The sequence below is a fragment of the Nelumbo lutea genome, chromosome 1 (genome assembly GCF_056320005.1).
Source record: "Nelumbo lutea isolate HS-2025 chromosome 1, American lotus-T2T, whole genome shotgun sequence".
In the NCBI taxonomy this organism is placed as follows: Eukaryota; Viridiplantae; Streptophyta; class Magnoliopsida; order Proteales; family Nelumbonaceae; genus Nelumbo; species Nelumbo lutea.
Genome location: NC_142684.1, coordinates 16,683,738 through 16,695,522, shown reverse-complemented (window position 1 = coordinate 16,695,522; position 11,785 = coordinate 16,683,738). Strand labels below are relative to the sequence as shown.

At 34.0% G+C, this 11,785-nt stretch overlaps 1 pseudogene; it reads left to right on the top strand.

Moving 5' to 3' along the window:
- The first annotated feature begins 9,386 nt into the window (after window positions 1-9,386).
- On the top strand, window positions 9,387-9,922 carry LOC148873720 (polyadenylate-binding protein RBP45 pseudogene; annotated as a pseudogene).
- The last annotated feature ends 1,863 nt before the right edge of the window (window positions 9,923-11,785 follow it).

The following is an 11,785-nucleotide window of genomic DNA, read 5'->3' as shown; positions in this document are numbered from 1 at the left end:
GCCTTTTATACTCTCTCTTCTTCCTCTCCAGCGTTCTAACTTAAGCTTCGGAGTATTCCCGCCGGACAATTCCCCGAGAATCCTTTTGCTTCATCTTCTCAGGTGTCATTCATTGCCAACAAGGAGCCAGTCAGCAGCCAGCTAGGAGTGCCCGAATCGTGCCACATCACCTATAATCCAAAGACAAAAATGGTTCAGCCACCGAGTCAATTTGTAAACAACATTGATGGAGAGGGAAAAGAATGAGTATAGGCTGTAATTGGATCCGATCCATGGCTAAATTCAATTGGATTATATTAAAACCCAAATCCAAATTGGAAATGCAACAGATAATCCTTTCGGATTTTTAGATTTAATTTGAGTTTGTTTCAGCAACTTTAAAACAACGAAAACCAAAAGATATAAATAAGTTAATCTTTGACTTGTACATATCGAACAAATTTCATACACAACCTTTCGTTTTTTTTTCGCATTTCTACTATGTTTGGTTGCAAATGAATGAGAGATAAGAAAATAAAATACACAATAATGTGAAAAAAAAATGTTGGCAGTTTTCATTAGGAGAAAAATGCAATAGTTTTTATTCTTGCCACTCTCCACTATTTTTCCTTTAGATTGTGCTTTCTTTTTTGGGTATTAATCACTGCCTGACACCCCAGGGATCGCTACTTAACTCTTTTTGAGTGAAGAGAACAACATCACGTCAACAGCTCTTTTCTTAGAGAGTTGATAATAGTGGGATTTAAAACCATGCACCAAGTAGGCTATCCCTCAGTTGGTTCTTTAGATTGTGTTTGGTTTGAAGGAAAAAGGTAGAGAAATAAGGAAGAGAAGGGTAGGGAAGTGGGAAACCTATACAAAACATATCCTTACTATTTCTACTTTCTAGGAAACAGATTAAAGAGAAAATTTATCTCAAATCTTCTTTCAACTTTGATTTCCATTTTCATCCCAGCAAATGATAGTCACTTTCCTTTAGATTTTCTGTTCCACTTAGAAACCGGAACAAGCTTTGTGGCGTAATTTTGGTCCATTTTGTTAGAGCACTTTTTGTATGTGCACATCATCACATAGGAGACTATTAATATGGATGTATTCTTAGTTCAGTTCAGAAAGAGTGCAATACAAATATGTACAGCGCAAAACCTTGTCTATGGTATTCCTAAATCTTGTTTCTGCACTGTAAAGAAAGCTGGTTACAATTCATCGTGATGTCCCATGGACTGAAAATGCAACTAGAGCCCAACCTTATAAAGTTCCTGGGCTTAGAGCTAACCCATTAAAAAGTAGCGATACTAGTACATTCAACACCTTTTTAGTATAGAATTTGGATTTTGGATTGATAGATTGTGCCCACAAGAAGACTAATTTGTCCAAGTTTAAATCTAGGGCATAAGACATGGCCCAAGAACCTCAGGCCCATCAATTCTATCTTTATTGCCTTAGTGGAAACCATGGAATGGGTACTCATCTCGATTGAGTTTATGGTTCATACAGAGTACGCACTCGCTCTCATGGGTTCGCGCTTTCACAATGTTGCTTCCTCATCTTTAGAGCAGATATGGAGGAACGAAGTGCTTTACCTCCATTCTCTCTGGGACCAGGGTCCTCCCTGAAAGTCGAAACCCTAATCTTAAACATTGTTCAACAAATTGAAAGAAGATCAAAGGAGAAAAACAATTTAAAATCCCTAACAACATCTTCGGATGTGGCATGGCCATTTGCTCCTCTGGAACCTTCCCTGAAGATGGGCAGGCCCAACTTAAACCCCCAATTGGTTCTCACCACAAGAAGAACATGCGAAACTAAACGCGTTTCAGTCAAGGTTCAAAGTATCAGAAATGCCAAGTGTCTCGGAAAGGCAACTTTAAGATACGTATCGGGATACACCTTGGATACGCATGTGTATCGGAAAAAAACTAAGATATGCATAGATACACTTGGAAACACTATAAATAGTTTAATAAATCATAAAAATATATCAAGAACACTAAATATAAGACCTATATGAAGAAATATATTATAGCTAATTATAATTTCATTAAAAATCCTATGCTTAACTATAATTTATAAATTATAATTCTTAAGTTTTAATGTTTTATGGGATGAGAAAAACCCAACTCTCCTATCCAACCATAAAACATGCACTGGAACAACTTCTATGTGAAAATATAATCAATAATAATTTATTATTTAAATATTTATTATTTATTATTCATTTTCAAAAATTATAAAAAATAAATAAACATTATATGATATATTCAAAAAATAGTTATTAAAGAAGAAATTTCAATTGTGGATATGGTAGATCATCTATAGAATTATAATATATTCAATCATTGTAATCAAATGATAAAGTATAATTAATTAATTATTTAATTTTTAATTCTAAAAAAATAAAAAAAATAATTATTAAAAGAAAAAATTTCAATTGGTCTATGGATATAATAGATCTTTTGTAGAATTATAATATATTTAATTGTTATGATTAAATGATAAAATATAATTAAATATTAAATATTTTTTAAATTCTAAAAATATAAAAATAAAAAATATTAAAGAAGAAATTTCAATTGCTCTATGGATATGTAGATAAATCCATAAATCTAAAACATATTTAGTCTTTATAGGCAAAGAAAAAACTTACATTTTCAAATTTTTTGTTAATTTATATTTCCCCAAATATCTTCATAAAATTTTCATAAATCTACTGATAGCACAAAAAAATTGTGATTTTGAATGTAAGGAATGTAGATCAACATAAATTTAAACATTCAAGAAAAAAAAAGAAATCACAAGATATTATAAAAGATTGAAATATTTACCTATTTTTGCCATATTTTTTCAAAATTTAAAAAATCTTTAAAAAAATAATGATTCACACTTGTTTCTTGCAAAATTTTGCAAATTTAGCACTCTAGGAATGAAGTTTGGTGTTCTAGAGTCATTTGAGGGTGAAAGAAGGCTTATTTCGGGGAAAAAAAGCTTGCTTTCCCCCTTAAATTTTTTTTTTCAGTTTTTTACCATATCTTTTTCGTTGATACGCTATCGATACGCCTCGATACATCCCCGATACGCATGAAAAAAATGAAATGTTTGATTTCCATGCGTATCCTATATCGGTTTTTAAAAGATATGATACGATACGCCCCGTATCCTATATCGTATCAAAATTTTAAACCTTGGTTTCAGTTGCAGTAGAAGAGTCTGAAATCTTGCCAAATTTTCCTTTTGAGCACCTTGACTTTGATAGCGAGGGAGAAGACGAAAAGACGAGGATGAGGATGAGGATTCCGAAGAATTCAATCTCTTCATAGGTGTTTCTAGAGAGGACAACGAGTTGGGAAATTATTATAAGAAGAATTGAGAAGGTGGAGAGTTCTACTGCCTGGTTTGTGGGGGAAATCGGGAAGAAGGTCGGGAAGAGGAAGTTTCTTTTCTAGAGTTCAGATATTGTTTGTTAGGCTGAAATGCAATACTTTACCCAAAGTGGTACAATGCAGGTGACCACAGACAGCAAAGATGGTGGCAAGAAGATTCTTCAAGACAAAGTTGAAGAAACTGTAAGTGATGATGGATGAACCAACATTGTAAATTAAAACATGACCTAGCAAAATTCCTTATTTGTTGAATGATAATTTGAGGTGATTGAGCCAGCCCTGTATTTTGTATTTTTTATGTTGGGGCTTGGGCTATGTGCCTTTGGAGAACTCACCCCTAAAAGCTAGTTGTTAGAGGGAGGGAACCCAAGCACATATATACCCCACAACAATAGGGCTGTTCATCGATCGGGTTGGGTCAGTTTATTGAGGTTTTTCCAACCGACCTGACTTGGTCAGGTTACCTGAGATGGAAACCAAAACCGACCTGGTCGGTTTGAGTCGGTTTGGGTTGGTTTTGACTCTAAGTTCATCCATGCCCCCCATGGCCACCTAGTTTTCCAGAAATATATTTAAAACCGAAATATGTATTTTAGAAATATATATATATATATAAACAAAAATATACATACAAATATATTGGAATATATATTTTCTAGAAATATATATCTAACATATTTCATAATATATATTTTCTAGATATAGATATTATAATATATATTTTCAGATATTTCAGTTTTTAGCTAAGTAGGAACTAAGTTGGTTCGGTTTGGGTCGATTCCGGTTTTCACACAAGAAAACCAAAACCAACCCGAACCATCAGTTTATGAATTTGTACAACCCGAAACCGACCGGTGCTAATGAAAACCTGGGCGACTCAGGTTGGGTCGATCTAGGTTGGTCAATTTGGTTGGGTTGGGCCTTCTTATGAACAGCCCTACACAACAGTATCCCATTCTACCGATGTGGGATACCTCACATTAGCATCCCATACTACCAACATGGGACAAATGGATCGTAACATCCCACCATGCTTCTGTAGTCCCGACGCCCATGCAGGATGGCTTTGCACTAGTCCACCTAGTCTAGTCGAACACTACAATACCGACGTCACCACTTGTGCCTCACGATTGCAACTGGGAGGCATAGTGTAGGCTTTGATACCATTTGTTATGTGCCTTAGGAGAACTCACCCCTAAAAGCTAGTTATTAGAGGGAGGAAACCCAAGTACATATATACCCCACAACAGTATCCCATTCTACAGATGTGGGATACCTCACATTAGCATCCCATACTACCAACATGGGACAAATGGATCGTAACATTATCATCCATATAGTGCATTTATCTTTTATTAGAATTCCATCTCATAAAGCCTTTTATGTTAGGATATAAAATTTATAAGGCATCTTGAGATTCTAAAAGTAGGTTGCTTACTTGAAACCTAAGCATTCTAACTACTTGACCATTCCACAATATCTTTCTAAGCTAACATGGAGAAGCAATCATATTATATTCATGCACATTAAAGTATAGAAAATTCATCTATAAATACCAAGGTTTAAAACTCTTGTTATGCCCAAGTCTCAAGCCATAGTCAAACCAACATTGAATTCTTTTTCCTTTATAATCTCAATTATTCATTTAAGATATTTTTTTTTGTTAGTAACTAATTTCATAAAAGAATATAATTTTACTATTATGACATATCACCATTATTTATTAAACTTGGTATATTTTAAACTTGGTAACCTTTTACATGATTATTAATGAGATATGTAAGAAAAAGATCACTAGAAAACTAAAAGAAAAAATATAGATTATACACATCTTCTCACCATATATCCTCTAAGCCATCCCAGCAGAAATAGGACCTTGGTTTATAATTCTACATAGATGCTGCTTTACAATCTTAGAACTCATGAAAAGATTACATAAACATAAAGTAAGTTGTAGACACAAATATAAAGCATAAATACTTCTCACCAACAAAAAGTCAACTTTCAAGCTCGACAGAGGTCCATTTTCTTATCAATATGGCAGATAAATTTCAACATTGAAAAACCTTGATCATTCCTTCTCTCCTGATTTTCTTTTGAGGTATCCAAGAATAGAACATAAAGAGGTATTTTTTTTGCTTCTTATCTCCAGATTTTAGGAAAGAACTGGTGCATTAAGATTAAATGTCGAATTGGGCAATTTAAGTTTCCTATATAGTCTAATTCAACCAAGACCAGGTGTTAAAAAGAAAGTTGGTTATTAGGTCAATATGGGCTGGGAATTGAGTAGGGATCAACTACCAACAAACACTCCCAATACTATCCTAACAGGCCACTGCAGCCGCACATTGGGAACACCTCCCTTGTTGTTTGTGGGGAAATATTCCTGATCTACGATTGTAATGGTTTGTTCGGACAATGTTGGGAGTGTTTGTTGGTAACTGATCTGAACTACTAGGAAATGTGCCAATGCACCAAGTGTCGCCGGTTAGCATTCCTACAAAGATCATATTCACCAAAGTTACTACTAGTAATTTTAAAAGATCTAAAACTACTATCCATCAACAGGGTTTTAGCATTCTAGTTAAATGCCACCAAATCAAGTTGCTCCACTAAGGACACAAAAGAGAGAATGCCAATAGGAACATAAAATGTCTTGATCATGGAGTCAAGCATCTTCTGAGCTATCTCAGGTAAGATGGGTATATGGAGGTAGGTTTCACATTAAAGAAGAGAATTACATTGAAAGAAAAAAACAGATCCTAATACAAAAGACAAAGAAGCTACTTTAGCTTTGGGTGCACAAAAAGCCAAGTAATGTAATCCTTGTGGCAATAATTGTGCATGGGTTAAAGAATCCATGCCTTTTGAGATGGTTAAAGAAATATCATGTAATCCTTATAAACTAGTTGAAGGCAATGAAGTGATGACCAAATATTACCCAATGCCTTTTGATATGGTTAAAGAACATAGAGTTCAATGGATCCTTGGCCTTTGGAAGAACTGGGACAAAGCATGGAGAGAAGCACGAAATGTAGCAAAAACCTACCTTAGGATATACACATCCATCATTTAGGTTAAGTCATCCTGTTGAATGTCCTTTAATAGCATCATTCCTTACATCAGTAAAAGTATTAATGCCATTTCTATAACTCATAATTTCATATAGAAACACTCTTCCTGCTTTTATGGTTATCCAAGCACTTTACTAATGTACATGTTTTGATCATTTTACAGGGTCATACTCCCACTTTAGAGCTGTTGTTGGGAGAGGATTAATTTGAACCTCATTAAGTCCAAATGCCATTAGAAAACCTAGAGTAGTTTGATCTACTGGAATCACTGTCCAATGTAGTTCTTCATAAAACAGTATATGGGACTATGATGACAGAAGCATTCTCATTCTAGAGAAATTTCAAAACTTTTCAATGTTGAGGTCCCTTAAATTCTACAACCTAGGCATGATAGATGAAGATTTCTATGCAAAAGCCTTCATATGTTGACCATGTTCGATGCCACACAAGACCCTCAATGAAAAATCATTCTTCCCCACTATGTAGTACTAGTGGAATATTGTGCATCAGTCCCATACTTATGATCTTACATCCATCTGAGTCAAGATTATAAAAATAGGCCAACTTACAAGATACAAGCACCTTTTTTACCTTAAGATCAGTTGCACCTCAACATGTTTCAGTGTTTATAATCTAATAATGGACCACATCAAATATCCCATTGCATTTGTTCCAGATTAGGAAGTCCTGGTTGTCAAAGGTTAAAAATGCAACAAATAAATTTAATGAAATAGTAAAGCCATAAAATCTCAGGAATCTACTAGTGTAGCCCTTGGCACAAAATGAAAGTTATTGACTACATACAACAACTTCAGAGTTGAAACTACATCTTAAATAAAAGAGAATGCACCAACACCTAAAAACTCTAGAAATACACATAAGATCAATAACCAACTTTAATGTTAAAATCCATATCTGCTCCTCACAGAGCACTCCTCACATCAACCTCAGCATATTTTAGCCACACATAAGGAACATCTCCCATTCTTCTTTGCTATTATTCATGACAGATGTTCCTAATACACAATGGGATGTGGCTGTGAGGTGAGTGTGAAGAGCATATCCCAATTCTTGATGTTACCTATCAACTTGTAATACTTATCAAAGCTATAAGTTGTAGTACTTGCATTATGTCACAAAATAAACCTATCGGATAGTAGGAACAATTCCAAATCTATTATTGGTTGAAGTAATTACAATTAAGCACATTTTTTGGTAGGTAACTATTAAAACTTTTATGAATTTGTAAAAATGATGGTTTATGTAGGAAGATGCCAAACATCCCTATGCATGGACAAGTCAGAACTTGCCTATCCCACTTATAATAATTGCCTTACAACCGAGCCCAAAAGAATTGATCCCTATGCACCTCTTATTTTATTGGTGCATTGGTCAAACAATTCATTGATTTTCAAACCCATTGAAAAGTTGTTTCAAGACCTCTATTCTATAAGAATCTGTCTAAACTGCCATACTGCTTGATTTCTGTAACAGGAAAGTGGGCTAGTCCAACCCCAAGAATCCTCTTTGAGACAATAGATGACACCAAAAGAGAGGCCCAAAGCTCATTGAATATGACTTGACTCTGGTCAAGTTTCATAACTCTTGCACTTGTAAATGGTGCCATGAATTCCCTATCTACACAACTATCTATATAACATGGCAGGTTTTCTCATTGCCAATAAAAACAAAAGAAAGTGTGTGTATTAGATTGTATATTAGGCTTGATTCATATATAAGAAATAGGTCCATGAAGAATAGCCTCTTTCTGTCTTGCATAAACAATAAAAAAATTCAAACCTTTTATTGATAAATGAAATCAAAATTTGGCACATGCTTTCAATCAATTGATTTTTGTAACCAAACAAATGCATGTTAATAATATAATAACTTTTGTTAATAGGTTGGCTATTCATGAACTATAAATCACCCAATGAGATAATAGAACATATAGATGGAGAGTGGAAGATACAAGAATAAAAGAGAAAAAAATACCTATTTAACATGAACCCCTATAACAACCCCTACCTAATCATCATGAGAAGAAAAAAAAGGCAACAACTAATTCATGGAGCACTTCAAATGTCCTTCTGAGCATCTTCCACTAATTGCCTGGTACTAGATTCACTAGAGTCTAAAATCTCCACAATATATTATTCTTGATTTCAAACACCCTCTTCCTTTAAATCCCCCTACATCACATAAAAAATAAACACACTACTAGAATATATGCATTTAGAAGTTGTTGGCCTGAGGTGGTCAAAGAAAAGTGCATCTATAGCATATAAAACAAGGCAACTATTATTTGATTATTATAGAGGCACTTATTAATGCCTGTGGTGCCATTTTTACTCTACAAAAAAATGTCATTTTTGTTTCACGCCCAAGATAAATTATATATGCAAACTCTTCTCTTTGTAAACGAGAAACGTTCATCTCTACAGAACACTTCCCTAAATGACCTATTTTCCATCTCTAAAGTTTGAATGATTTTCTTCTTTGAAAACCTCCTCTGCACTCTCCACTTTTCTTCCTCTCTTCCATTGCTTCTCTCTTCTCTATTCCAACTCATCTCATCTTGGAATCGAAGCGAGCACGTTTGGATCAAATTCTTTGGAAACCTTTAGGGTTAGTGTTTCTCAGATCCCAACCCATCATCTTTCACTAGTCTCTTATTGTAAGGCAATGGGTACAACCTTCCCTATTTTTTATCATCTTTGTTTTTCTTTATAGGGTTGGTTCATATACTTCATTTTTTTTCTTTCAAGTTATTTTTACTAAGACTACACATTTCAATCCGATTATCACTCCATAGTTTGTAAATATTTTTGGAGGGATAGGGCTCTATCTAGAGTTTGGATTTTTATATCTACTAGTGGGTTAGGGTTAGGGTTCTTTTCAATATCCATCATTGATTAGGGTTTTTTCAAAGATGATGCAACATGCAATAGGCATTATTCCATCATCGATGGTTCCTCCACAAATGGGTTAACAACACTAGCAGCATTTGTAGCAACAACCACTGTTGCAACAACAGTGGATGATGATTCATGCCACCGCAGTAGCCTCTTATGCCTAAATTCCCTGTAGTGTGGAACCAGCAGATGTCAAGTGCCAAAGCCTCAAGTATCACCCAACCTCAACCCCAACCACAGCCGCAACATCAATATCCACCTACACAGCCAACAAGCGTGGATGAGGTTTACATGCTTTGGATCCGAAACTTGTAGTAATGGATGAAGGAGTGCCATCTCCATAGTTGTTCTACTCACACAGGCAAGGTTCTTCTGTGAAGGTGATTCGCAATAAACAAACTGGTCAATCAGAGGGTTTTGTTTTCATTGAGTTTGTAACCTTGCTACAACTGAAAGCATCTTACGGACTTACAATGGCACATCAATGCCCAATATCGAGCAGAACTTTAGGCTGAATTGGGCTTCTTTTGGTTTGGGTGGGCTGAATAACTAAAAGAACCGAATTAAATCTTGAAAAGAGAACGGAAAATCCATCCCCTTTGTGTTTCATTCAGGTTGGATTAATTTTTCTTCAATTTGGTTATTGTGTGGACTAAATAGGGGTTCCACTTTGCTATCCCTCTTGCCTAAGGTTTTGCTTCCCATTATTGTTTCTACATTTATTGCTTCCTTTGAGCTCTACTTGGAAAATAGACCATTTATTAGTTTTAATCTTCAACCATGGGTATTGTTCTTCTTGTCTCAATCTTAATTTTGATGTAGGTCTTCTTCTTTGATTGTTTATTGTTGAAGACCTATAGTGGTGAATGTTGGTGTACTTTTCAGTCATGATTTAGTTACTGGTAGAACTGCCAAGGTCTCCATAGAAGCCACAATGGTTGATATTAATCTGGATATGAAAAATCTTAGTGGAATCCGACTGAGCTTAATCATGAAGGATACAAATTGCAATGTTTTCTTGGGATCTAGTGAAGGTATCTTTTAGTCCTCTTATCGTCTTTGTTTATAGCTTTGTAAAATTCTTATTGAGTTCTCTTCTAGTCTTCTTATCTCTTTTGAATTAATTTCCATAGACAATAAATTAGCTTAAGCAATTATGCTAAGATTTTGCATGCCGAATGAGGCAATTTCTCAAAGGATCTCTTTTCTTCTTTGTAGAACCTAGTCTAGTAGTTATCTTGCCAATGAAACTTAAATATCACTTCTATATGATCATTTAAATTTTAAGTTTTGTTTTAGATTACTTCATGTTTATTAGTTTAGAAAATTTGATATCAAATTCATTTTCTAAAATCCGTAAAATATTCATAAATGTATGATCTTGTTAGAAGTGATAACCATACATAATGTGGTGGTATCAAAGAAAATTACAATCTCCATAAATTTAATTTAACCAAATAAAGATTATTAATTGGTTAATGTTGTTTGTTTGATTTATGATTCTATAATTAGTTTGATTTTTTTTCAGTATGGATGAACCAATTTTGTATTGCATTTAGGATGGTGTATTGGTGTAGGTGCACTTTTCCGTACATGATACTTCAAATTTTAAAGAATGGATTAATAATCACAAGATACACAAACTAGGATTATAGATAGTCCAACTTGTCTGTGTATTTTAAAGAATGTACCTTATGTACTTATTGTTTGTTTTAGAATCCTTTTTATTACTATTTTAGTTCCATATATTTTTAAGGGATATTATCTAAAATAGTTTTTCTCTCCATGACTGTAGAAGAACTGAAGAAGCTTGTAGGAGAAGTGGCTTTTATTTGTATCGCTTTAGACATTGCTAGTGTAGATTAATATTTTTTTCTTCCCCTTAATAGATCTTATCAGGGTCTTCAACTCAAACTTATTAATAATTAATTTTACTTTGACTAATCAATAAGAATTAAATGGTAGACCTTTGCTTAAGTAATTTAGAGTAGATAGGCATATATACTTCATGGACCACTCTACTCTATATATAGTTATACTTCTCATAAATACCTTGTGGACAATATTTAAAGGACAAGAACCACGGATCATATTGACATTCATTAGAGAAACTACTTTTCAATTAATAAACTATAGGTTAGTTAGAGTCTTTAGGCAACATATAAGAACAATCAAGTCTAAATGGAACATTCTCTTTCTTTTTTTTTCTTTATTTCTTTCAATTGTATATCAGTTGAACAAGTAGGTCCAAGTGTGAGAGACTAATTATTGGTCTTTTTATCTCGTTAAGTTTACTTAACCGTTGCTTATTTTTTATTTTCATGATGCAATCCAACACCACCAACATACTTCACTAACATGCATCTCCATCTTATTGATGGCCATAGTCTTAGTAGGTAATATCTTTTTTTTTTGC